The sequence below is a fragment of the Cannabis sativa genome, chromosome 1 (assembly GCF_029168945.1).
Source record: "Cannabis sativa cultivar Pink pepper isolate KNU-18-1 chromosome 1, ASM2916894v1, whole genome shotgun sequence".
Lineage (NCBI taxonomy): Eukaryota > Viridiplantae > Streptophyta > Magnoliopsida > Rosales > Cannabaceae > Cannabis > Cannabis sativa.
Genome location: NC_083601.1, coordinates 18,429,786 through 18,455,229, shown reverse-complemented (window position 1 = coordinate 18,455,229; position 25,444 = coordinate 18,429,786).

The following is a 25,444-nucleotide window of genomic DNA, read 5'->3' as shown; positions in this document are numbered from 1 at the left end:
TTCATTAGCAATTTCGCACCGTTTAACCTCGCATGATAAGTAGTTTGTAAGTGTTTTGTATGGTATAGATCACCCTAATGGTGGTGACCATACTTGACTTGCAAGTTATGAAACAATGGTGGAAGCTCATAAGATAGAATTGCATTGACTCTTGCCTAAACGGGACAACGCTGAATTCCAATCTTGATCGAATAAAAGGTTGCTAGAATGGTTATCATTTTAGATGAGTTGACAACTCTATTCAATGGATGATGCTTTGACTCTCGCCTAAACGGGACACTGTATCAGTTTGTTGAAATACCTTGGAAAATAAACTATGTTAGATTTAGTATTTCTATATCATATGTCATTACTTGTTATTTTCTAAACTGTGTATGAATTTATGAGCCAAAACCTTACTTTGTAAAGAAAGAGTTAATAGGGGCATATTTATTAATTATGATACTTTGTATGGTTCAATTAATAAATATGATAAATGACAATATTATTTAATAATTATTTATAGTTATTAAATAGTTAGAATTGGCATTTAAATGGTTGAATTAGGAAATTGGCATTTTTGAGAAAATCAGATACAAAAGGTGTTAAAATTGCAAAATTGCAAAAAGCAAGGCCCAATCCATTAAGCCATGGCCGGCCACCTATTGTAGGTATTTTAAGTTGATTTTTTCATTATTTTAATGCCATATAATTCAAATCTAACCCTAGTGGAATGCTATAAATAGATAGTGAAGGCTTCAGGAAAAACACACTTTCTGAATCAGAAAAACCTGAGCCTCCTCTCTCTCTTCTCTAGCTGCCACTCTCTCTCTCTCTTCTTCCTTGATAATTTCGACCTACCTTAGTGATTAGAGTAGTGCCCACACACATCAAGCAATACCTCAATCATAGTGAGGAAGATCGTGAAGAAAGATCATCAGCAAAGGAGATTCAGCATCAAGGATTCAGAGAAAGAGATCCAGGTTCAGATCTTGATAATACTCTGCTACAGAAAGGATTCAAGGGTTAGAGATCTGAACGGAAGGAGTCATTTAATTCCGCTGCACCCAATGTAAGTGTAACACCCTAACTAACATAGGCGTATTACGTGATTTTTAAACATGCTGTGCAGCTCGTTGCTAATCAACGAGGTTTATGGAAAACGTGATTAATTAAAATTTTTGCTTTTTAATTAAATTTATAAAATAATATTACAAAAGACTCGGGATCCCGATTACAAAATCATTTACAAAAAGGTTTAACTGTTTATACAAAATAATTGTCGCCTAGCGACCAGTTACAAAAACAGCCTCACTGTCCCGATGATCGTACGCTCCAGGCCTAACCGCCCCGACATGTACAACCTTCATAAGCTCGCTCACGGTCCATCAGCTTTAGCCTTGCCTTTACCTACACATAAACGTAGAACTGTGAGTCGACAGACTCAGTAAGAAAAGCATAATAATACTCATACATAAATCTCGGTCATGATCAGACGCCCATACCCCTGATCACAACCCTAACTGCCGTGTCCAACACGATACTGAGTCCCGCTACTGCCGTGTCCAACACGGTACTGAGCCACTACTGCCGTGTCCAACACGGTACTAAGTTCTGAACGTTCATAGGGACGGTACTATTATCACGTAACAGCCCGATCGGTCGAACCGGTCATACTCCGGTTGCTGGTCATACTCCAGCCTGTACCGACGGGATACGTCAATAGTACGGAACCACCAACCAAGTGTCAGCCTGATCGGTCGAACCGGTCAAACTCCGGCTGCTGGTCATACTCCAGCCTGTACCGACGTGACAGGGTTGGATGGTTCGAAGCCAACATACATAACTAATGTAATCTAACAGGCTTCCTACATGCACGCTAAACATGTAATCTACATATGCATACTGTTATACTAATCTTACCAGGATTCCGAATTCAGGTGTGCCACAACTCGACCGGAACTTAACTGCGCGGCGGATTACAGGCTCCTAAACCATAAGAATCACAACACTATAAGTGACACGCTAAATCACTTCCCGGGGACTTAAACTAGGAACTAACAGTTTCCCTATCGATAAAAAGCGTGGCAATACCCCCTAAAACATAAAAACGAGGAAAACTAGGGTCCCTGAATTTTCCCCAACCGGTAGACCGGTTGCCCAACCGGAATTCCGGTTCTGGGAAAATTCAGAACCCCATCCGGAATTCCGGATGCACAACCGGAATTCCGGTTCCTCGCAGGCAGCAAACTCAAATTTTCATATCTTGCTCAAATCAACCCCAAATCACATGAAACCTTCCAGACCTGTTCTATACCTCCCCTAGAACATTTCTAAGGCATCAAAACCACCCAGATTGCACATAATCAACAACATCTAACAATCATGCATTTACTCATATTTTCACCATTTTTATTAAAGAAAATAAAGGGAGAAAGTTAGAAATCACATACCACAATCAAGAGTACACAAATTTAGGTTGAATCTAGCTTGAAAATTGGTGAAAACCAGCCCTAGAATTCCATGCAACCAGCCGAAAAAGAGAGGAAAAGAGAGTGTTTCTTTGCAATTTTTTCTATTTTCTAAGTTGTAATTTTTTTGATAAAATGAAAAGTGAAATAAAAGACACATATATCATTTCATTTCAGCCAATATTAAAAATCAAATAACATTTATTTTTCCATTAATAAGTCACAAAAGACAAAATACTAATGGGGCAAAAAGACCATTTTGCCCCTCCACACTAAAACCACATAAAACACACTAAAGGGGTATTTTTGGGAAATTCTAAATTCCCGGCCATTCCCGACATTCCCAATGTCTAAAAACCCGTCCCAAACTACTAACATACTAAGTTGTGATTTCTACTGAGCCAAACACCGGGTTCCAAAATACCGGGCACCGGAATGCAAAATTATGCAAACTACTACATGACATAAAAATGCATCTTTGAATTCAATAATAACAGCATAATAAATTATTTAAATAGCTATAAATAATTTTCATAATTAATCATAATTAACTGCTAATTTCCAAATTAACTAAGCGGTCTTTACAACTATCCCCCCCTTAAAAGGATTTCATCCACGAAATCTAACCTGAATAACTCTGGATATTGAGCTCTCATATCTAACTCTACCTCCCAGGTGGCTTCCTCCACCTTGCTGTTTCTCCAGAGAACTTTGACCAATGCTATGGTCTTATTCCGAAGGACTTTATCCTTTCTATCCAGGATCTGCACTGGCTGTTCCTCATAAGTCATGTCTGGCTGCAGTTCTAGGCTCTCATAACTGAGTATATGAGAGGGATCTGAAACGTATTTTCTCAACATCGAGACATGGAATACGTTGTGAACTGCTGATAAAGCTGGAGGCAATTCTAACCGGTATGCCACTGGACCTATCTTCTCGAGAATCTCGAAAGGTCCTGTAAATCTAGGGCATAACTTGCCTCTTTTCCCGAAACGTTTGATCCCCTTCATCGGAGATACCCGTAAAAACACATGGTCCCCTACTTGGAACTCAACATCTCTGCGTTTCGGATCTGCGTAACTCTTCTGTCTGCTCTGTGAGGCAAGCATTCTAGCTTTTATCTTCTCTATTGCCTCATTGGTCCGCTGCACTGACTCTGGACCTAGGTATTTCCTCTCCCCTGTCTCATCCCAGTGGATAGGAGATCTACATTTCCTACCGTATAACAGTTCATAGGGAGCCATCCCTATCGTACTCTGGTAACTGTTGTTGTAAGAAAATTCTATCAATGGTAGATACTTATTCCATGAGCCTTCAAAGTCCATAACACAGGCTCTCAACATGTCCTCCAATATCTGAATTGTCCTTTCGGACTGACCATCTGTCTGAGGATGGAATGTTGTACTGAATTTCAGCTTTGTACCCATTGCTCATTGCAAACTCTGCCAAAATTTGGAGGTGAACTTCGGATCCCAGTCCGAAACTATAGACTTCGGCACCCCGTGAAGTCTTACTATCTCTTTGACATACAATTCTGCCAACTGATCCACTGAAAATGTCGTTCTAACCGGCAGAAAATGAGCAGATTTCGTAAATCGGTCCACCACTACCCAGATGGAATCATACAAACCCGTGGTCCTAGGTAACCCGACCACAAAATCCATCGTGATATCTTCCCATTTCCATTCTGGTAGGGTTAGAGGCTGCAACAACCCTGCTGGTCTCTGATGTTCAGCCTTGATCTGTTGACAGGTGAGGCATCTCAATACGAATTCTACCAAATTCTTCTTCATACCGCTCCACCAGAAGTACGGTTTCAAATCTTGGTACATCTTAGTGGTGCCGGGATGCAGAGAATACGGGGTAGAATGAGCCTCCTCAAAGATCTCATTCCTGAGTTCTACACTATTCGGAACACAAACCCTAGCTTTATACAAAAGCATCCCGTTATCTGACACTGAAAAGTCCTTGGCTTGACCAGCCAACACCTCATCTCTGATCTTCACTAACTCTGGATCCGTCATCTGAGCGACTTTTATTCTTTCCAACCGTATCGTATTGCAGCGTTAAGTTGTGAAGCTGACCTACCACAAACTCAATGCTGGATCTAACCATATCCTCTGCTAGCTGAGGTGAGATCTGAACCATACTAGCTACTTGCCCGGGACCCTTTCTGCTCAGGGCATCGGCCACTACATTGGCCTTTCCGGGGTGGTAGAGGATCTCACAATCGTAATCTTTCACTAATTCCAACCAACGCCTTTGTCTCATATTCAAATCCTTCTGAGTAAAGAAATACTTGAGACTTTTATGGTCGGTATAGATCTCACACTTTTCCCCGTAAAGGTAATGTCGCCAAATCTTCAATGCGAAAACCACCGCGGCCAGCTCTAGATCATGAGTCGGGTATCGCTGCTCATAATCCTTTAACTGACGGGAGGCATAAGCGATAACCCGATCGGCTTGCATCAATACACACCCCAAACCCTGTTTGGATGCGTCACAATAAACTACGAACTTCTCCTTGTCTGAAGGCAAAGCTAGCACTGGAGCGGTAATCAACCTCTGTTTTAGCTCCTGAAAACTAGCTTCGCACTTATCTGACCAGATAAACCGCTGATTTTTCTTTGTAAGTTCGGTTAGGGGCATTGAAATTTTAGAAAACCCTTCGACGAACCTACGGTAGTACCCAGCTAAACCCAAGAAGCTTCTGATCTCTGTCACTGTCTTCGGTCTCGGCCAATCCCTGACGGATTCAATCTTCCTGGGATCCACCTTGATCCCATCTTTGCTCACAATGTGCCCTAGGAAGGACACCTGAGATAGCCAGAACTCACATTTCTTGAACTTGGTATAAAGCTTGTGTTCCCGAAGCCGTTGCAGTACCATCTGAAGATATAATTCATGCTCCTCTTCTGATTGAGAGTACACGAGGATGTCGTCGATAAACACAATCACACAGATATCGAGGAAATCCTTGAATACTCTATTCATCAAGTCCATGAATGCTGCAGGAGCATTGGTTAGTCCGAATGACATAACCAGAAATTCGTAATGTCCATACCTAGTGCAGAAAGTCGTCTTCGGAATGTCCTCCTCTCGGATTCTCAACTGATGATAACCCGAACGGAGATCAATCTCAGAAAAGACCGTCTTCCCCTGAAGCTGATTGAACAAATCATCGATCCTAGGTAATGGATATTTATTCTTCACCGTCAGCTTGTTCAATTCCCTGTAGTTGATGCACATCCTCATAGATCCATCCTTCTTCTTGACGAATAAAACCGGGGCTCCCCAGGGTGACACACTGGGCCGAATAAACCCTATGTCAAGCAACCCTTGGAGCTGAATCTTTAATTCCTTAAGTTCAGTTGGAGCCATCCTATACGGGGCTTTGGAAACCGGTTCCACCCCTGGTGCTAAATCTATCACGAAGTCAATCTCCCGCTGAGGTGGTAACCCTGGAAGTTCTTCGGGAAAAACATCCAAAAATTCCCGAACCACTTTGATGTCCTCTGGCCGAATGGTATCTGGCCGAGTGGTGTCCACCACCACGGCCAGAAACCCTAAACAACCGCCGTGCAACAATTCTCTAGCTGACATAGCCGAGATCACCGGGATCCGGGATCCCTGAACTGAACCAACAAACACAAATGGTTCTTCACTTACCGGTTGGAATATCACCATCTTCCTTTTACAATCGATGCTCGCGGTATATTTAGATAGGAAATCCATTCCTAAAATAATGTCAAACTCAACTAGACTCATCTCTATCAAGTCAGCACTTAACTCTCTACCATCTATCCTGATCGGCATAGACCTAATCCACCTATTGGAGATAACCAATTCTCCGCCAGGTAATAGGGTTCCAAACCCTGATTCATATCTATCGTACGGTCTATCCAATTTACTAAAGACTCTGGCCGCCACATAAGAATGTGTAGCCCCAGAATCAAACAGCACTGAATATAGCGAGTTATTAATAGAAAGCTGACCTGTGACAACTGATGGGCTGGCATCTGCATCAGCCTGAGTGATGGCGAACACCCTGGCTGGAGTGGGTATCGCCGGAGCTCTCGGTACCTCTGATCGGAGCTGGGGACAGTCCCTCTTGAAGTGTCCGGGTATGCCACAGTGAAAGCATCCCTGACCTTTGCACTCACCCCGATGGTGCCTTTTGCAGCTAGGGCACTCGGGATAGGAGAATCGGGTCTCAGTACCACCAGGACGACTCCGTCTGTTCTGGTTCCCCCGGAACCTCTTGTTCTGACTCGAGCCACCGGAAGCAGTGGGTGCTCTCTTCCTCTGATCAATGGCCGAACCACTACTCCCCCTGCTAAAGCCTGATGCAGGAGGGGTAGGAGCCCCGCCACTCACCGGAGTACTAGCTGACTCCGACATACACCCAACTGCGCCCTCAGCTCGCAGTGCCTTCTCCACCATCTGAGCATAGGTGGTGCTGTCGTCTGTGGTGATCATCAAGTCGTGTTTAATCTTCGCATTCAACCCATCCAGGTACTTCTCTTTCTTGCTGAAGTCGGTCGGCATAATTCCCGAGGCTAACCTCGCCAACCGATCAAACTGAGTAGTATACTCAGTGACGCTCATATTCTCACGCTGGGTCAGGTGAGCGAACTCTTTCCTCTTGGCGCTTCTGACCGCCTCGTTGTAGTACTTTGCGTTGAAGAGTTCCTGGAACCTTTCCCAGGTCATGGTGGTGACGTCATGGATCTGAGACACCATGTCCCACCGCACCGCAGCGTCCTCCCCGGAACTGGAAAGTGGCACACACCACTCTGTCATTACCGGTGACACCCATGAAGTTCAGGATCTTGGTAATCACCGTCAGCCACTGCTCGGCTTTCATCACGTCCGGACCTCCCAGGAAAACCGGAGGTGCTTGCTTCCGGAACCGTTCGTACAAAGGTTCCAATCTATTGGCCGCCACCACTATCTCGGCCTGGGCAGCAGGGGCAGGTGCCACTGGAACTACGGGCACTGGAACTACAGGAGCACCCTGCTGTCTCAACCTCTGAATCTCGAGCTCTTGCTCTTCAATCCGGGCTCGCATTTCCGCAAACCGAACCTCCCAATTCTGGGCTCCCTGTTCGGCTGGGGGAGCCTGGGCAGCCTGTGGCGGGTTCTCATCACCCCGACCACGAGCCCTGCCTCGGGGACCTCTACCTCGACCCCTAAAAGGTGGGGGAAACTGAGCTCCTTGTCCTTGGTTCGACCCCACTGAGTTGCCCTAAATCCTGGTAGTTCGCCTGGCGTCCATCTGATTAGAACCGCCTGCGAAACCAAGAGTTGGCATATCAGGTCGTATTCAAGGAGAGCTTACTAATGCCGCTTAATTTGGAAATTAAAAACGAAACATGCGCCTATTCTACTATCAGGCTACTAACATGCTTCCTAACAGGCTTTTCTTTTTCATAACTGAATAAAATAAACTACTAAAGCAATAAAGGCTTAATGAACCGTGAAACGAGCTAACTGCTGATGATGATTGTACATGTCGTGACGATCTTCGGAAGACAACCTGGCGGCTCTGATACCAAATTGTAACACCCTAACTAACATAGGCGTATTACGTGATTTTTAAACATGCTGTGCAGCTCGTTGCTAATCAACGAGGTTTATGGAAAACGTGATTAATTAAAATTTTTGTTTTTTAATTAAACTTATAAAATAATATTACAAAAGACTCGGAATCCCGATTACAAAATCATTTACAAAAAGGTTTAACTGTTTATACAAAATAATTGTCGCCTAGCGACCAGTTACAAAATCAACCTCACTGTCCCGATGATCGTACGCTCCAGGCCTAACTGCCCCGACATGTACAACCTTCATAAGCTCGCTCACGGTCCATCAGCTTTAGCCTTGCCTTCACCTACACATAAACGTAGAACTGTGAGTCGACAGACTCAGTAAGAAAAGCATAATAATACTCATACATAAATCCCGGTCATGATCAGACGCCCATACCCCTGATCACAACCCTAACTGCCGTGTCCAACACGATACTGAGTCCCGCTACTGCCGTGTCCAACACCGCATCGAGCCACTACCGCCGTGTCCAACACCGCATCGAGTTCGAACTTTCATAGGGACGGTACTATTGACACGTAACAGCCTGATCGGCCGAACCTGGTCATACTCCGCCGCTGGTCATACTCCACCTCGTACCGACGGATACGTCAATAGTACGGAACCACCAACCAAGTGTCGACTGATCGGCCGAACCTGGCCATACTCCGCCATCGGTCATACTCCAGCCTGTACCGACGTGACAGGGTTGGATGGTTCGAAGCCAACATACATAACTAATGTAATCTAACAGGCTTCCTACATGCACGCTAAACATATAATCTACATATGCATACTGTTATACTAATCTTACCTGGATTCTGAATTCAGGTGTGCCGGTCAATCTGACTGGAACTTAACTGCGCGGCGGATTACAGGCTCCTAAACCATAAAAATCACAACACTATAAGTGACACGCTAAATCACTTCCCGGGGACTTAAACTAGGAACTAACAGTTTCCCTATCGATAAAAAGCATGGCAATACCCCCTAAAACATAAAAACGAGGAAAACTAGGGTCCCTGAATTTTCCCCAACCGGTAGACCGGTTGCCCAACTGGAATTCCGGTTCTGGGAAAATTCAGAACCCCATCCGGAATTCCGGATGCACAACCGGAATTCCGGTTCCTCGCAGGCAGCAAACTCAAATTTTCATATCTTGCTCAAATCAACCCCAAATCACATGAAACCTTCCAGACCTGTTCTATACCTCCCCTAGAACATTTCTAAGGCATCAAAACCACCCAGATTGCACATAATCAAAATTCACCATTAGAGCTCAAGCTTTGAGTTCTAAACTCAAACTTGAGCAAACCTAGCTAGCATGCAATCAAATCACTCAAAACTTACTTAAACAAGCTTAACTAAGCCTCTGGAAACAATTAAAAACATCAACAATATCACAGCAACAGAAGATAGACATTTCTTTCAAAAAAATCATAGTTTTAGCTTAGAAAAATCATAACTTTACTCAACCTAACTATCATGCTTCAAAACAACTTAAATAACCTTAATCTAACAAGCTTTAAACCTCTGAAATTAAGAACAAATTCACAGCAGCAACAACATCTAACAGTCATGCATTTACTCATATTTTCACCATTTTTATTAAAGAAAATAAAGGGAGAAAGTTAGAAATCACATACCACAATCAAGAGTACACAAATTTAGGTTGAATCTAGCTTGAAAATTGATGAAAACCAGCCCTAGAATTCCATTCAACCAGCCGAAAAAGAGAGAGGAAAAGAGAGTGTTTCTTTGCAATTTTTTCTATTTTCTAAGTTGTAATTTTTTTGATAAAATGAAAAGTGAAATAAAAGACACATATATCATTTCATTTCAGCCAATATTAAAAATCAAATAACATTTATTTTTCCATTAATAAGTCACAAAAGACAAAATACTAATGGGGCAAAAAGACCATTTTGCCCCTCCACACTAAACTCACATAAAACACACTAAAGGGGTATTTTTGGGAAATTCTAAATTACCGGCCATTCCCGACATTCCCAATGTCTAAAAACCCGTCCCAAACTACTAACATACTAAGTTGTGATTTCTACTGAGCCAAACACCGAGTTCCAAAATACCGGGCACCGGAATGCAAAATTATGCAATCTACTACATGACATAAAAATGCATCTCTGAATTCAATAATAACAGCATAATAAATTATTTAAATAGCTATAAATAATTTTCATAATTAATCATAATTAACTGCTAATTTCCAAATTAACTAAGCGGTCTTTACAGTAAAGTTTCTTAAACTTTATATGTGTTTAATTTATCGTTTTAGAAAGTTCTTATTTAGGATGTTAATAAACATACTTGTGAGTAGATCTAAGATCCTGGTAAAATAATTTCCAACAAGACCAAAGGTAGTAGTTGCTAGAAATGTGGTCTTTAATGTATTGAATTTTCCCTACTTGATAGCTAGGAAAGGTAGTGTGTCTCCGTGTAATACAAGAAAATCAAGAAATAAGGACACTACACATGGAAATGGAGCACTGAACAAAACAACCGGAAGAGGGTTTATAGCCAGAAGCTATGGTGGAATCGAAAGAGGGTTCGTACACAAAACCTAGTGCTAAGCCAAAAGATAACTGTGACAGTCAGCAGTCCCGTGATTCGTGAGGGGAAACACCGGGTAAGCTGTGCAATCCCACATCGCCTGGGGAAGGTCAAGTGTGATGACTCTGAGGCTGTGTAGGTATGGAACTATACAATTGAAGAAGGTTTAAATGGATTGATTTGTACTACCTATATCAACAAGGTGCATCTTGTTTTTCGGTAGCCCATCGCGAAATAACTCCACGGTTAAGCTTGCTTGGGTTGGAGCAATTTTAGGATGGGTGACCTCCTGGGAAGTTTTCCCAAGAAGCGTGCGAGTGAGGACAAAGCACGCTAGAAACACTCGTGTTGGTCTGTAGGGTCAGTCATCAATCCAGGTAGCAGCCAGAGTGGCGTACTCGTGTATAAGAGCCATTCATTCTGTGGGTGTAAGGACACAATGGAGGCTTGAAGCAGAAACGTTACAATAACGTAGAACAAACATATGTTGCAAGAAGATTCGGACAGGCAGGTCTGGAAGGTTATCATTTGGCCCAGGATAGAGACAAGAGAGAGAGATTCATCCTCTAGCAAGGTTTACAGAAGCAGACTTGATATTATTTGCACTGGCAGTGGTAGAACAGACTAAAATCGAAGAGCCCTGAAGCTACAAAGAGGTAAGTTTTATGTTGAAACAAGTCTCCAGACCATGGATAAGGAATTGGATTCTCTCCAAAAAAACAAGACTTGGGTAGTTGTACCGAAATCGGAGAACAAGAACATTGTGGAGTGCAAATAGATTCTCAAGGTGAAAGATTGTTGGTATTGAAGTTTTAAGAATCAAGATAGAATGAACACCGAGCTTAAAGCAATCTAGATACATCAAGAAAGTTATTTAGAAGCTCAACATGGAAGATGCAAAGAGTACATACGTACCCTTGGGAGGACAGTTTGTCCTGTCAAAAGAATAGTGTCCAACCAATGCTAAATAGTTGAAAGAGATGAAGAATGTACCCTATGTAGTGGTTTTAGGATACCTAATATATATAATGGTGAGCACTAGACTAGTTATAGCTCATGCTCTAAACATCCTAAGTCAGTTCATGTCTAATCTAGGCATTGAACGTTGGAAGGTCCTCAAATGGTTATTAAGATACTTGAAGGGCACATGGGATTATGGTCTGGCCTATGAGAAAGCAAAAGACAAACTGGAATTGAAAGGGTTCGTGGATGCTGATTATGCTTCTAATACAGATACTAAAAGATCAACCATATCCTACATGCTCATGACAAATCAAAACTGTATATGCTAGAAAGTCCAGTTACAGTTCGTGGTTTCTCTTTCCACCACGGAAACAGAATTTATGGCTACCACATAAACTTTTAAGGAAAATTTATGGCTTTGAGGAATTTTATACGAATTGAAATAGCTAAAAGGAGGAGTGATTGTGTACTCTGATAGCCAATCATCCATCCATCTTTGTAAGAACCCAGTTTATCATTAAAAGAGCAAACACATAGATATAAAACTATATTGGATTAGAGAAAAGATAGAAGAAGGGCTAGTTGAATTAGAAATTGTTAGGTCAAAAAATAATCATGCTGATGTTAGGACTAAGGTCTTAACAGTCAACAAGTTCAAGCATTGCTTGGACTTGATCAATCTTAAAAATTAACATACTGAGATACTTGGAACACCAACCATTATGGATGCATTCTTTCTTCATTGCCATAACTTTTAATTTAAAGGAACAAGGTGGAATCCGTGGAATAGTTTCTCCAAATGAAAAGGTCTCCGGAAAGAGTCGTGGAAAGTTAAATGTCGTTCGGAAAGGAGTTTCGGAAGTCTAGCTTGTCCACTCTAAAAGTTTTCTCATGGAAAGCTAGATGTCGCCTAAAAAGAAGTTCTATAAGTCTAGCGTGTCCACTCTGAATGGAGTCTTTTAGAAAGCTAGACTTCTCTAGAAAGGAGTTCCGAAAGGCTAGTCGTTCCATCCCGGAAGGATGTTCTGGATATTCTGCTCCAGATGGCCTTGTACCTATTCAGAACGTACTTCAAGGGACACGCTCCGTCTGCCTGGGAAGTTCGTCTAGGAAGCGTGCCTCTCATCTGGAAAAGCTCTTTCCTAAGTTGACGTGGAGGTACTATTACGAGGACTTTGTTAAGTCGTAATACTGACTTAACAACTTAAATTGATGCAACCACTGACTTTAGGATCCATATCCCTGATCTATAAATATCACCATTCTCATCTTTTGCAATTGGTGGTTTTGATAAGTGACTTCTACGTAGAGAAAGATTGAGAGGTAGAGAGAGAGGTACAAAGAAGAGAGAGATTAGGTTTTGGAATTTGTATGAAGAATCTTCGGAAGACGAAGAAGATTTTCGGATAAGAGTGTGAGAGATAAACAGTACTTTGAGAGAATCCAAATAGAAAATCGATCTCGACTGTAATGTATCATTGTTCTTGCTCAATCAATAAAGATGTTACGTACGGTTGTATTTCAAAACTGTAGTAGATATATATCTTGGTGTTGATTTTATTGTTTTCTTGTTTTATTTTGTATATGGTTTTAATTGCTGTATTCATCTATGTTATTTCTTTCTTTCTTGAGTTGTGATTTCATTAATCTTGATATTTTTAATGGTTTTGAGATTTAATTTTAATTATTTTTATTTTGTACATTAGTTATAATTTTCCCATATATGTAAGTCACACTAATTAAATTGTTGTAATTTTGTGATAGATTATTTCCTTTTACTAAATTGGCTTCATACATTAATTAATCGAGCATTACAATGTGCCAATGTTTAGAAACGAATTTCTAATATAAGTCAAAGGTCCAAAAATAATTGTATATGTAATGTAAAGAAACATATATGTATATTAATATATGTATAGTAACCAATCTAAAGATGTGCCCTAAGATATAGGATGGAGGAAAGTAGCATAAAGTATATATGGTCATTCTCTTTTTTAGTATATAATTAAACAAAAATCAATGGAACCATCGAAGTTGCTTGCATAAATCACTACAAATTAAAAGCAATAAAGATGTAATGTGACAACGTCATGGCTTTTAAACATTCCCAATTAGTGCTAATTCTTTTGATTAATGTTATTTGGCTTGATATATATTGTGTTGATTCTCTAGCTAGCTATAGTGAGAGAGGTGCAGGAATTTTATTGGATTAAGTTAATAGCTAAACCAGTGTATAACACCATTATTAAGCTTTATACTATAAACTTTAATTATGTCATGATATAGATTCCAAAATACTCTTCGTGTGTGACGCTATATATATAGTCAATGCTGTTCGATTAGTTAATTAGTTATTAACTGAGTGGTTGCTATATAATGTCTCTTAAATTAAAGGTTTGATATATATATATACATATACTAGCTAAAAGTTACGTGTGAGACACGTATATTAAATTTTATGTTAATTTTTTTCTATATTATTTAAAAGTGATACAATTAAAAATTAAAGAAAAAATATTATTAATTATTATAAGGCATGACTACACTAAGTTTTGTTATTAATTATTATTGTATTTGTAAGTAAGTTCTAACCAATTATAGTTAGAATTTATGAGTTTTACTGTCAATATACATATGTTTCGTGGTGTAACCACTTGGAGCTAGCTCAAGTGGCCATAGGTGGGTGTGTGAGTGTTGGAGGTCCTAGGTTCGAGTCCCAGGTAAAACATGTTGTAATATATAAACGCTTAAATAAAAAAAATATATTATTAATTATTAGGTGAGATTAGTATTATGTGTATAGGAAGAAATCACAAATAAATTAATCTTATAATCTTAACTTTAATCAAATAGGGTTCTAGATATATGAACAATAAATAATCACGTAAAAATTAAAAATAATTATTTGAATAAAGAATTCAATATACACAGTTATATATATGAATCCCATTAATCAAAAATAATTATTCAATGTATGAACAATAATTTGTCACGCTATATGTTTCCCAATAAAGAATTCCACCTCCTCGTAGTCAAAAATAAATAATACATGTAATACAGATCTTTGTAATGGAGTACCTAAAAGAAACAAAACTTCAGTTACCATAATCGGAAAAGATTTAAGTAAACTAAATAATGACTAAGAAGATCTAAATTACAATATGAAAATAACATGTCTATATGAGTATGATTTTTTTGCTATACGAGCATGATTGATCTAAGAGAAAATAGATAAACCTATAAACATATAAATATACTTAATATTAATTTTGACAAAGAAACAATTCAATTATAAGCAATTCTAAATATCAGCTTGACAATTTCAACACACTAATTACTCATTAAATAACCATAATGTATACATCATGATAATTTTATTTTATTTGATATCAAATGATAGAGATTATTGAGGTTTTCAGCCATGGAAACACACTATGATCAAAAAGTAATGCTCATTAATTGTATATTTTAAAGAAACCCTAATTTCCATGAATGTCCCTAATAAGATATAAACAATAAAGTTGTAAATCAAAAAAAAAAAGTAGCAAAATTTCAGTTAATATAAGAAATAGAACAAATTGAAGATTTATACAATACTGGAATTTGAACTCTTAGAGGCCATTAGCGAAGGGGCAAAACTCGTTAGATCCCCTAATAGAACACTACCTTAATGGTTTGAACACAAAAATTGTAGAAATCAAAATATGAATAAATTAGCATCATCAACAAAATGAAAATTAAAGGAAAAAGACTTAATAATTACGTGAAAAATAATTATTAATTGAATTAAAAAGTTAAGATTAAAAGATTAATTCAAATTATTGTTCATATATTGATTAATCCCATTAATAAAAAATAATTTAATATATGAACTCTATTTGATTAAATCACATTGAATTATTTTTTATTAATGGGATTAATTAATGTATGAACAATAATTTGAATTAATCTTATAATCAAATAGGGTTAGAAATACGGTAATTAAAGAAAATCTAGAACCTTATTTTATTTTTTTTTTGATTTAGTGAGATTTATTTTATTATATATAAATAAAAAGTGACTCATGAATTTCTCATAAACCATTTTATTTTTAATATAAATAAAAAGTCACCCATGAATTTCTCATAAACCAAGAATTTTGTTATATAGGCACACTTTATATAGAATAGATATATATATATACTAGGTGAGGTTGGCACTAGGGCCGACCCTGAGCATAGACAGGCTAGGCCTGTGCCTAGGGCCCACTTAGCTCAGGGGCTCAAAAAAATTTGTCCCCTTTTAAAATTACACAGTTTTCTATCAACTTTGAAAAATGTCATATTTTTTTCTAAATGAGGGCCCAAAAATATTTTTTTTTCCTATGGCCCACTAAATTTCAGGGCCGGCCCTGGTTGGCACGTGCAAATGGACGTGCTTGGCTCTCCTTATTCTATTTCATTTATATTTTTGTTTATTTAATTTTTATTTTCAAAATAATTATTACCAAAATTTATATAATTTAATTCTTACAATCATAGGATGATGTTAAGTTTAGTGGAAATTACAACACCTGGAGTAATAAGCAGTTTGGAGATGATCGGATCTTCTCCAAAATTGAACGTGTTCTTGCTAACCAAGAATGGTTGGTTAATTTTCCTACTGCTGAAGCAGTGTTCATGAATGATGGGATTTTTGACCACTCTCCTGTTGTTCTAACTCTTTATAATAAGGTGGTGACAGGTAGAAAACCGTTCAAATACTTCAAGATGTGGGAGATTCATCCTAGCTATACTGAATTGGTTAAGCAAACATGGTAGGGTTTTTACAAGGGGACTCGGATGTACTGTGTTGTTTCAAAATTGAAGGCTATGAAGATGGTTCTCAAGGATTTAAATACTCAGTATTTTTCAGATGTTCAAGCTCAAGAAGTTCAAGCACGAATTGATTTTGAAGAGTGTCAAACTAAACTTCACCAACAACCTTTAGATTCTGATCTGCAAGCTTCAGAACTAGAAGCTAGGAATATTTATGTCTCAAAACACAAAACTTTCCTAGCTTTTTTACAACAGAAGGCGAAGCTTACTTGGGCAAAGGATGGAGATGAAAACTCTGCTTTATTCCACACCAGTATTCGTGAAAGAAGGCATCATAATCAGGTACTTTCAATTACCAATACTGATGGGAAAAGAGTAGATGAACCCAAAGATGTTATAGAAGCTTTCATTCACTATTATTTGGAATTACTGGGTACCAGTATGCGAAACAGACTTAGTGTCAAACAGGGGATTCTAAGAGAGGGGAATGCATTATCAAACAGCCAAGCTAATTTTCTAATGGATGATTACACCAGAGAAGATGTCAAAAAAGTGATTATGGCAATCCCAGGAGTCAAAGCCCCTGGTCCAGACGGATTCGGGAGCTACTTCTTTCAAAAAAACTGGAAAATTATTGGAGATGAGATTGCAGAAGCCATTATTTCTTTTCTCAAAACAGGGTGTTTATTGAAAGAAATTAACAATACTGTACTTACTCTTGTGCCGAAGCTGAAATGTCCAAACACGGTGAAGGATTACCGACCAATACCCTGCTGCAATTTATTGTACAAAGTGGAAACTAAACTAATCTCCTCAAGGCTCAATTGTCTACTTCCTAATTTGGTATCCCAAAACCAAGGGGGATTTGTTAAAGGGCGATTCATTGCACACAATATAATGATTTGCCTAGATCTTGTGCGTCATTATGGAAGGAAAATGTCAAAAGCTAGCTGCATAATCAAGTTGGATCTACAGAAAGCTTATGATACGGTAGAATGGGATTTTGTTGAAGAGATGCTACATGGCCTGAACTTCCCCGATTCATTCATAAAGTTGATTATGGAATGCATTCGTTTGCCTAAATTCTCCCTTATGATCAATGGGTCTCTTCATGGCTATTTTGCTACAAAGAGAGGATTGAGGCAAGGTGATTCAATGTCTCCATTAATTTTTGTGCTTGGCATGGAATACCTAACTAGAATTATGAAAAAGGTGGGGCAAAAGTCAGACTTTATTTTTCATGATAGATGCCGAGAACTCAAGTTGAATCATCTCATTTTTGCTGATGATGTTCTCCTATTCTGCAATGGAGACTATAAGAGCATCTATTACTTGTTACAAGGGCTGAAATTGTTCTCACAAACTTCAGGCTTGCAGCATATCCAAGCAAATCGGCAATCTACTGCAATGGAATGCCAGAATCTGAGATCCAACGTATCATTGATGCTTCGGGTTTTCAGAGAGGTGAAGTCCCTTTCACCTATTTGGGTATTCCTATTAGCCCCAGGAGACTGACTTCAAAAGAGTGTAGCTTGCTGGTAGACAAGATGACTCACAGAATTAGAATATGGAGTACCAGACACATCTTTTTTGCTGGAAGAGCGATTCTAGTCAACTCGGTTCTATTCACCATACATACATATTGGAGCCAGATTATGTTGCTTCCAAAGAAGATTACCAAAGACATAGAAAGTGTGTGCAAAGCTTTCTTATGGAAAGGTCAACAACTAATGGCTGGTTCGGGTCAAGTGGCTTGGGAAAACATATGTCAACCTAAAGTAGCAGGAGGTATTGGCTTCAAGAAAGTGGCTGAGTGGAACAAGGCAGCCATGTTTAAGTATGTCTGGGCAATTGCAACAAAGGAGGACAATCTTTGGGTCAAATGGATCCATAGTGTCTACATCAAAGAAGCAGATTGGTGGAGTTACTCAGCTCCACAGCAAAGCAGCTGGTATTGGAGGAAAATCGTTGCATTGAAAGGTACTATCTTAACAATAACAAACCCCTCCTCTTTCATTCAAGATAGATATCGAATTGCAGAAGGATACAAGATGTTATGTCCTATTGAGAACCGGGTCAAATGGAGTAAGGAAGTTTGGGGTAGACTTAATACTCCCAAACAAAGTTTTGTATTTTGGCTTGCAATTCAAAATAGGTTGAAGACCAAAGAGAGACTATTTCGTTTCAAAGTGGCAGCAGATGTACAATGTCTATTGTGTGATAATGGAGTTGAAACTTGTGATCACCTATTTTTTGAGTGCCCCTTTGCTATTGAATGCCTACAACAAGCAAAAACTTGGCTGGGATGGAGGACTCCAGCAACCCGTTTGCCTTGCTTGGTGAAAAGCTTGGAGCGGAGGAAGAGTTCAGCCTTCCAAAAGAAAGTTATAGCAGCTACTCTTGCTGCTTTGGTGTACTTAATTTGGAAGGCTAGAAACATGAAATTTTGGCAACAAAAAGAAGAGAATCCGAAAGCCCTTATACAGCAATTGAAAATTACTTGTAAAAAGAGAATACATAGTATATGGCCTACCAAAGTACCTCTAGAAGATTTATCATGGTTTAACACATTGTGAATTTTATGAATTGTATAGAAACTTTTTCAGACTCTTGAAATTAAAGAGTGTTGTTAGGATGTAAAATACATAGTTCATTGGAGTAATGAAGAACACTTGCTGATTTCCCAAAAAAAAAAATTCTTACAATCATAATAAATAGGGATAATTGCGGCAAAAGTCCCCAAAAACTTGAGGTTGATGCCGATTAGTCCTCAACCTCAAAAATTGGTGGTGAAAATACCTAGGGTTGCATTTTTTGTTTGTCCGTTGGTCCCTAACTTAACTAGTCCGTTAGTTACTGTCAAATTTGGCACGTGTTGAAGTATTATTGGTCCACCTCATAACTTTGATTAAAAATTATTAAAAAATTCCAATATTTTCTTTTATTAAAAACTAATTTAAAACAAATAAAAACATAAACTAAAATAAATAATAATAATTAAAAAAAAAACACAAAACCATTGGTATTGATTTATGTTTTTCTTCAGTTTCTCATTCGTCTTCTTCCCTAAATGGAGACAAGCAAACCTTCTACCCAGAACGTGCCACCATCTCCGGCCATCCTTAGCTCAAGCTAAGTCCATAATCGAGATCCCCACCCTTAGAAATCCCAAACCCCTAAAATTTCTTCCCTCTCTGTGAATTCTCTCTCTCACACGATTCAATAAGCTGGCTAACCCTATTTTTGTCTGATCCAGGGGACACGGAACCTCAAAACTCAATGGTGAGGTCGTTGCGACACTTTGCGGTATTGTGGAGCGAGTCAATAAGCTGGTATACGTTCATGCTTTACGGTCACGGTACAAGCCGGAGGTTGGAGATATCATAGTGGGTCGTGTTGTTGAGGTCATATAGTTACAAACCCATTTTTCTATAAATCTATTTCCCTCTTAATTTTCTTGTATGGTGAAGTTGTTCTTTAAGTGTGGGATTTTATTTGATTAATAAATAAGTTTTGTGATATAAATTGATTGCGTTATGTAGTTTAAAGCAAAACTGAACTTACTATAATCTTATCATTTTCTGGGTTTTGTCATTGAAAGATATCAAACATGCTTCTCTCTCTGTAGGTTGCTCCCAAACGTTGGAGAATAGAGATTAAGTTTAGCCAGGACGCAGTTCTGATGCTTTCTTCAATGAACTTACCTAATAGTATCCAGGTATGTATACATAATTTTCAGTGTCTATCAAGGAACAGTTGCTGCAAAAAACACATAGAGCTTCTTCTTCTTCAACCTCATTCCCTCTATTCTTCTTTACAAATCTGGGTTAACAAGTCTAAGAACTTCTGCAAATCTGGAAAAAAGAAAGAGATAGACACAGAGAGAATGGCTTGAGAGAGAGAGAACGAGAGAGGGAGGCAAGGCTTGGGAGTGTCGTTGGTTCGGGATCTTTGTGGGGATGTTGCTTTCGAAGATCCATGGCTAGAGATGGCTCCACTGGCTGGGCAAAGGGAGGCTCCGTCTCCGTGGGTATTCATAGTCATGAAGATTATTTATTTGCCATTCATATTTTATTTTGGAATTCTTTAAGGAGCTTCAATTTCAATTTGAATTTGGAATTTCTCAGGAAGGAATAGTGTTTGGAATTTTATTGTTATTATTTTCTGGTTTTTTTTTTTTTTGCTTATTATTTTCTGGGTATTTTTATTTTATGAGTTTTTTTTTTTCATTAATTTGTATTTGTTTGGTGATGTTAAAGATGGTTTTTGCTTCTTTTTTTTTTTTTGTTTTCTTTTTTAAGTTTCTGAATGCAGATTTCTTTAATTCGTGATTTGGAGTTGATTTGAAAATTTCAAGAAGTCAATCAGTCGAACTTCTTGTTGGTTGGGTTCATGAACAAGATGAATAAGAAAAAAAAAATATATAAAATTAAAAATAAAATAAAATAAAATAAATTTATAATTTTAAAATATATTTTTTAGTTTTTTATTTTATTTTAAATTTTTTTAATTAAAATTATTATTTGGACCAATAAAAAATTGACACGTGGCACTTTATTTGGGTTTAACGGATCCGTTAGAAAAAGGACCAACGGACAAACAAAAATTGGGACCTTAGGTATTTTCACCGCCAATTTTTGAGGTTGAGGACTAATCGGCATCAACCTCAAGTTTTTGGGGACTTTTGCCGCAATTATCCCTAATAAATAACAATGACTAAATAATGTCTCTTAAATTAAAGGTTTGATGTATATATATATATACACTAGGTGAGGTTGGCACCAGGGCCGACCCTGAGCATAGACAGGTTAGGCCTGGGCCTAGGGCCCACCTAGCTCAGGGCTCAAAAAAAATTTGTCCCCTTTTAAAATTACACATTTTTTTAAACAATTTTGAAAAATATCATATTTTTTTCTATATGAGGGCCCAAAAATAATTTTTTTTTCCTATGGCCCATTAAATTTCAGGATCGGCCCTGGTTGGCACATGCAAATGGACGTGCTTGGCTCTCCTTATTCCATTTCATTTATATTTTTGTTTATTTAATTTTTATTTTCAAAATAATTATTATAAAAATTTATATAATTTAATTCTTACAATCATAATAAATAACAATGACTAAATAATGTCTCTTAAATTAAAGGTTTGATATATATATATATATATACTAGGTGAGGTTGGCACCAGGGCCGACCCTGAGCATAGGCAGGCTAGGCCTGTGCCTAGGGCCCACCTAGCTCAGGGACATATTAAGAGATAAGCAGATTAATAATTAATTAAATAATTAAAGGAATGAAGAAGAAGATTAATTTGACTATTTGAAGGAAAACAAAACAATATATGGTGTGGTATGTTATAATTAATAATATTATTGTTAGAATTGATCAAGTTACATTATATAATAAAAGTATGCATGTGAGTAGTAGTTTTTCCTAAAAAAAATTATTTGTGTTATGTGATAAATTAAAGTCCTCATTAACAAGAATTTTTTTTCTTCAATTTTTACTATAATTCAAACTTTCACCAAAATGAAAAATACATTTAGTTTTTATTATAAAAAAATCATTGTATTCTCTATCCGAATTTAAAATAACTTATGAAAACATATAAATTTTTTATTAGGATAATCAAAGACCAAAACTCTTTTATATTTTAGTTTTTATACACATAACACTTTTTTATTTATTTATTTATTTTTTTTTTGTAGCAACACTCCCTTAACTTCACTTCTGCTCACAAATTTGAAGAACAAGTTAAATTCAATATTTAAATATTAATTGAAATTGTCATTATGTACACATGTATACATGTGGCGCTAAAATCTCAAAGTTAATGAAAACATATTTCACATACAAAAGTGTCCACAATGAAAACTCAACTAACTTTTAATAGTGGAATTTTAACAGGCGTCTTAAATTTACAATTGAAAATAAAATTAAAAGAGTATTGTCACAAAAAAAATTAAAATGTTAAGTAAATACAAAGTAAAACATAAAAAAAATTTGACAAAATACATATTAGAACAAAAATATGTATTAATTATGTACTATTGAGATAATTTTTTTTTAAAATAAAAAAAAATAGATAGATAATTTGTTCAATTCTATCTATTAAACTATGTAACTTTTATTTTAGTTTACAGAATGTGTTTAAAAATTTAGTTCAAAACCATAATAAATTTAAATAAATAATAGCAAAAATAATTATTAGATTATATATTGAGTAAAAAAAAATAAATATTTTTAAGGCATGTAAAAATAATCTCTCTCACATAATAATTTTGAGGATAAAAATTATAAATATATAATAAAATTATCTACAAATTTTATTATACATGGTTGTTTATGGGTTTACTATATATTATTGTATGTATATTTTTATATTTGTCACACTTATTATTGATTAGATAAATAATATAGTGTAGTGTTTAAAAAAATTGACTTAAGCTTATAAAATATCAAAAGTACTTGCTTAATTAAAGAGAGAGAGAGAGAGAGTTTTGAGTATTGAGTGAATATTAATATTTTGATTTTTTTAATGGCAAAATTGTCTTCTTATCACACTATATTTAATTTCACTAAGGGCAGAGCTGTCATTATGATTATCACACTATTATGACACTTTTATAATAGTAAGATATATATTATATTCTATTAAAATTTGTGTCTTAACGATGTTTTCACTTTTAGTATTCTTTATATTATAGTTTTTAGGTGGTCTTTGGTTAGAGGTAATGAAATAGAATAGACCGATTATTTCATTTTAAAATGAAAGAATTCATCATTTCAATGGAAGGAATCACTATTTATATTCTTATATGTTTACTAGGCAACTAAGCCGCGCTTCGCGCGGTCTTATAAATTTTTATTTTTATTATTATTGTGATTACAAAATATTAGTACTGAATGAGTGGTATATTATACAATATACTATTATTATTTTCTAAAAATCATGTATTTTTTGAATGAAACAATATACAATAATGAAGACATTATACAATATACAGATACTATTATACAATATACTGTTATTATATATATATTAAATTTCTATGTTTTAAATTTATTTTGCATCAATATATAAATATTTTTCATGTATGTAGGTTAAAAATTAGTTTTGCAGCTTTTAAAGATAATATTATATAGCAATATCTTCTCGCTCCTCTTTGTATCCATTTGCAAAAGTAAGTTTATAAAGATATTGCAAAATTAGAAGTAGGTTCTCCACTATTTTCATTTCTTAGAATTATCATCGATCTATATTATTCAAATTATACAAAAATTAAAGTAGCATATATAAATGGATAACAAATATAACAATAGTAGAAAGAAATACATGTAGACTGTAATATCACTACTTAATAATACAAATTAGAAATATATAAATATACAAATATAAAGGGAAAAAAATAGAGAAATTAAAATAATATATGTACATGATGAAACACATAATTTATTATATATATGATATGAGAAAAAGAAATTTAATGTGAGAATACATATAAAAAGTCAAACAAATTAAATTGTGTAAATAAAAAGTAAACTAAATAGTATTAATTGTGAGATAAAATGATGAAAAATAGGAAGATATATATTTATATATATATATATATGACCCCTAATAAAGAAGAAAAATGAATAATCACTCTACTATTGATTGATAAAAAAAAAAAAGAAACAACAGAAAAATAAGAATATAAAAGAGTATCAAAACAGTTTTTTGTCTTCTTATTTTTTTTATAATAATCGTATTGATTTTGTTTGTTTAGGTTAAAAACCATTAATAATAAAACATATATTCTTAAATGAGAATTAAGGAAAATAAAATAAATAAAAATATTTAATAATAATTATTAATACATTTAAAATCTATAACTGTTTACTAATATTTAATATTATTATTAGTAAAAAGAAGATAGATAATAAATAATAGAAAAGAATAAATAAAATTAGAAAGCCACATTTTCATATCCTCTAACATGAATTTCTTTTGTTACATATATTGTCATATTTTGTTAAAAATATTAGCATATAAAAAGAATGTCAGAATAATAATTATAAATAATAATGATAATAATAATAATTTTTTTTTTCTTTTAAGTTAATATTTGCTTATGAGAATTCTAATACTACACACACATAATAATTTGCAATTTCTCTATTAGAATTCTACTCTATTAGTTTTTTAGTGTAATAACTTGTCTATTAATATAATTTGCCTATTAAAATTCTAACAATACACACACATAATAATTTCTCTATTAAAATGTCAATTAGGATTCTATATATTCTCTTTTAATCAATTGATATTATTAGTAAAATTAATTAAATAAAAAATTACAAATTAGAGAAAAATTAGAAGGAAAAATGTCTCCTCACCTCTTTGATTATATATATATATATATATATATAAAAATATAAATATATTGTAATAGATGTATATATAGGGTATAGATTATAGTTAGTAAGAAAATTAAAAAATGCATACCTTATTAACAGAAAATATTAATAATTAAAAATATGACATATTTTTAATTTTTAATATGAAATAGAAAATAGAAAATGCATATCTTATTAATCATAAGTATATCAATAGTTTGACGCTCTTCCTAATTCTATAGGATAATTTTTTTAAAAAAAAAAATTCAAACTCTAAAATATATATTGTTATGGTATACATGTGATAGTTTTTAGGTTTTTTTTTCATGTTATTGAACAATAGTAGGATATACATATATATAGTATGGCAAGAATGGTGAAGAGATGAAAAGTCTCATAAATAAATACAAAAAATACAAATAATTTTTATTTTTAATGGTAGAATTCAAATAGTTAATACATATATTAAAATGTTGTAATTATCATATATAAATAGTTTTTATTTTAGAATACCATAAGCCATGTTTTAGAATACTATAAGTCATTGATAATTAATTTCTTATAATTAGTTAGTTTTAATTTAGTATTATTATAAAAAATAATTAAAAAAATTTAAATCACCATAAAATAGAAAGATAATAATATTATCTTTATAGAAAGCCACCTCAACTCTCTTAAAACTTTCCTTTATATATAT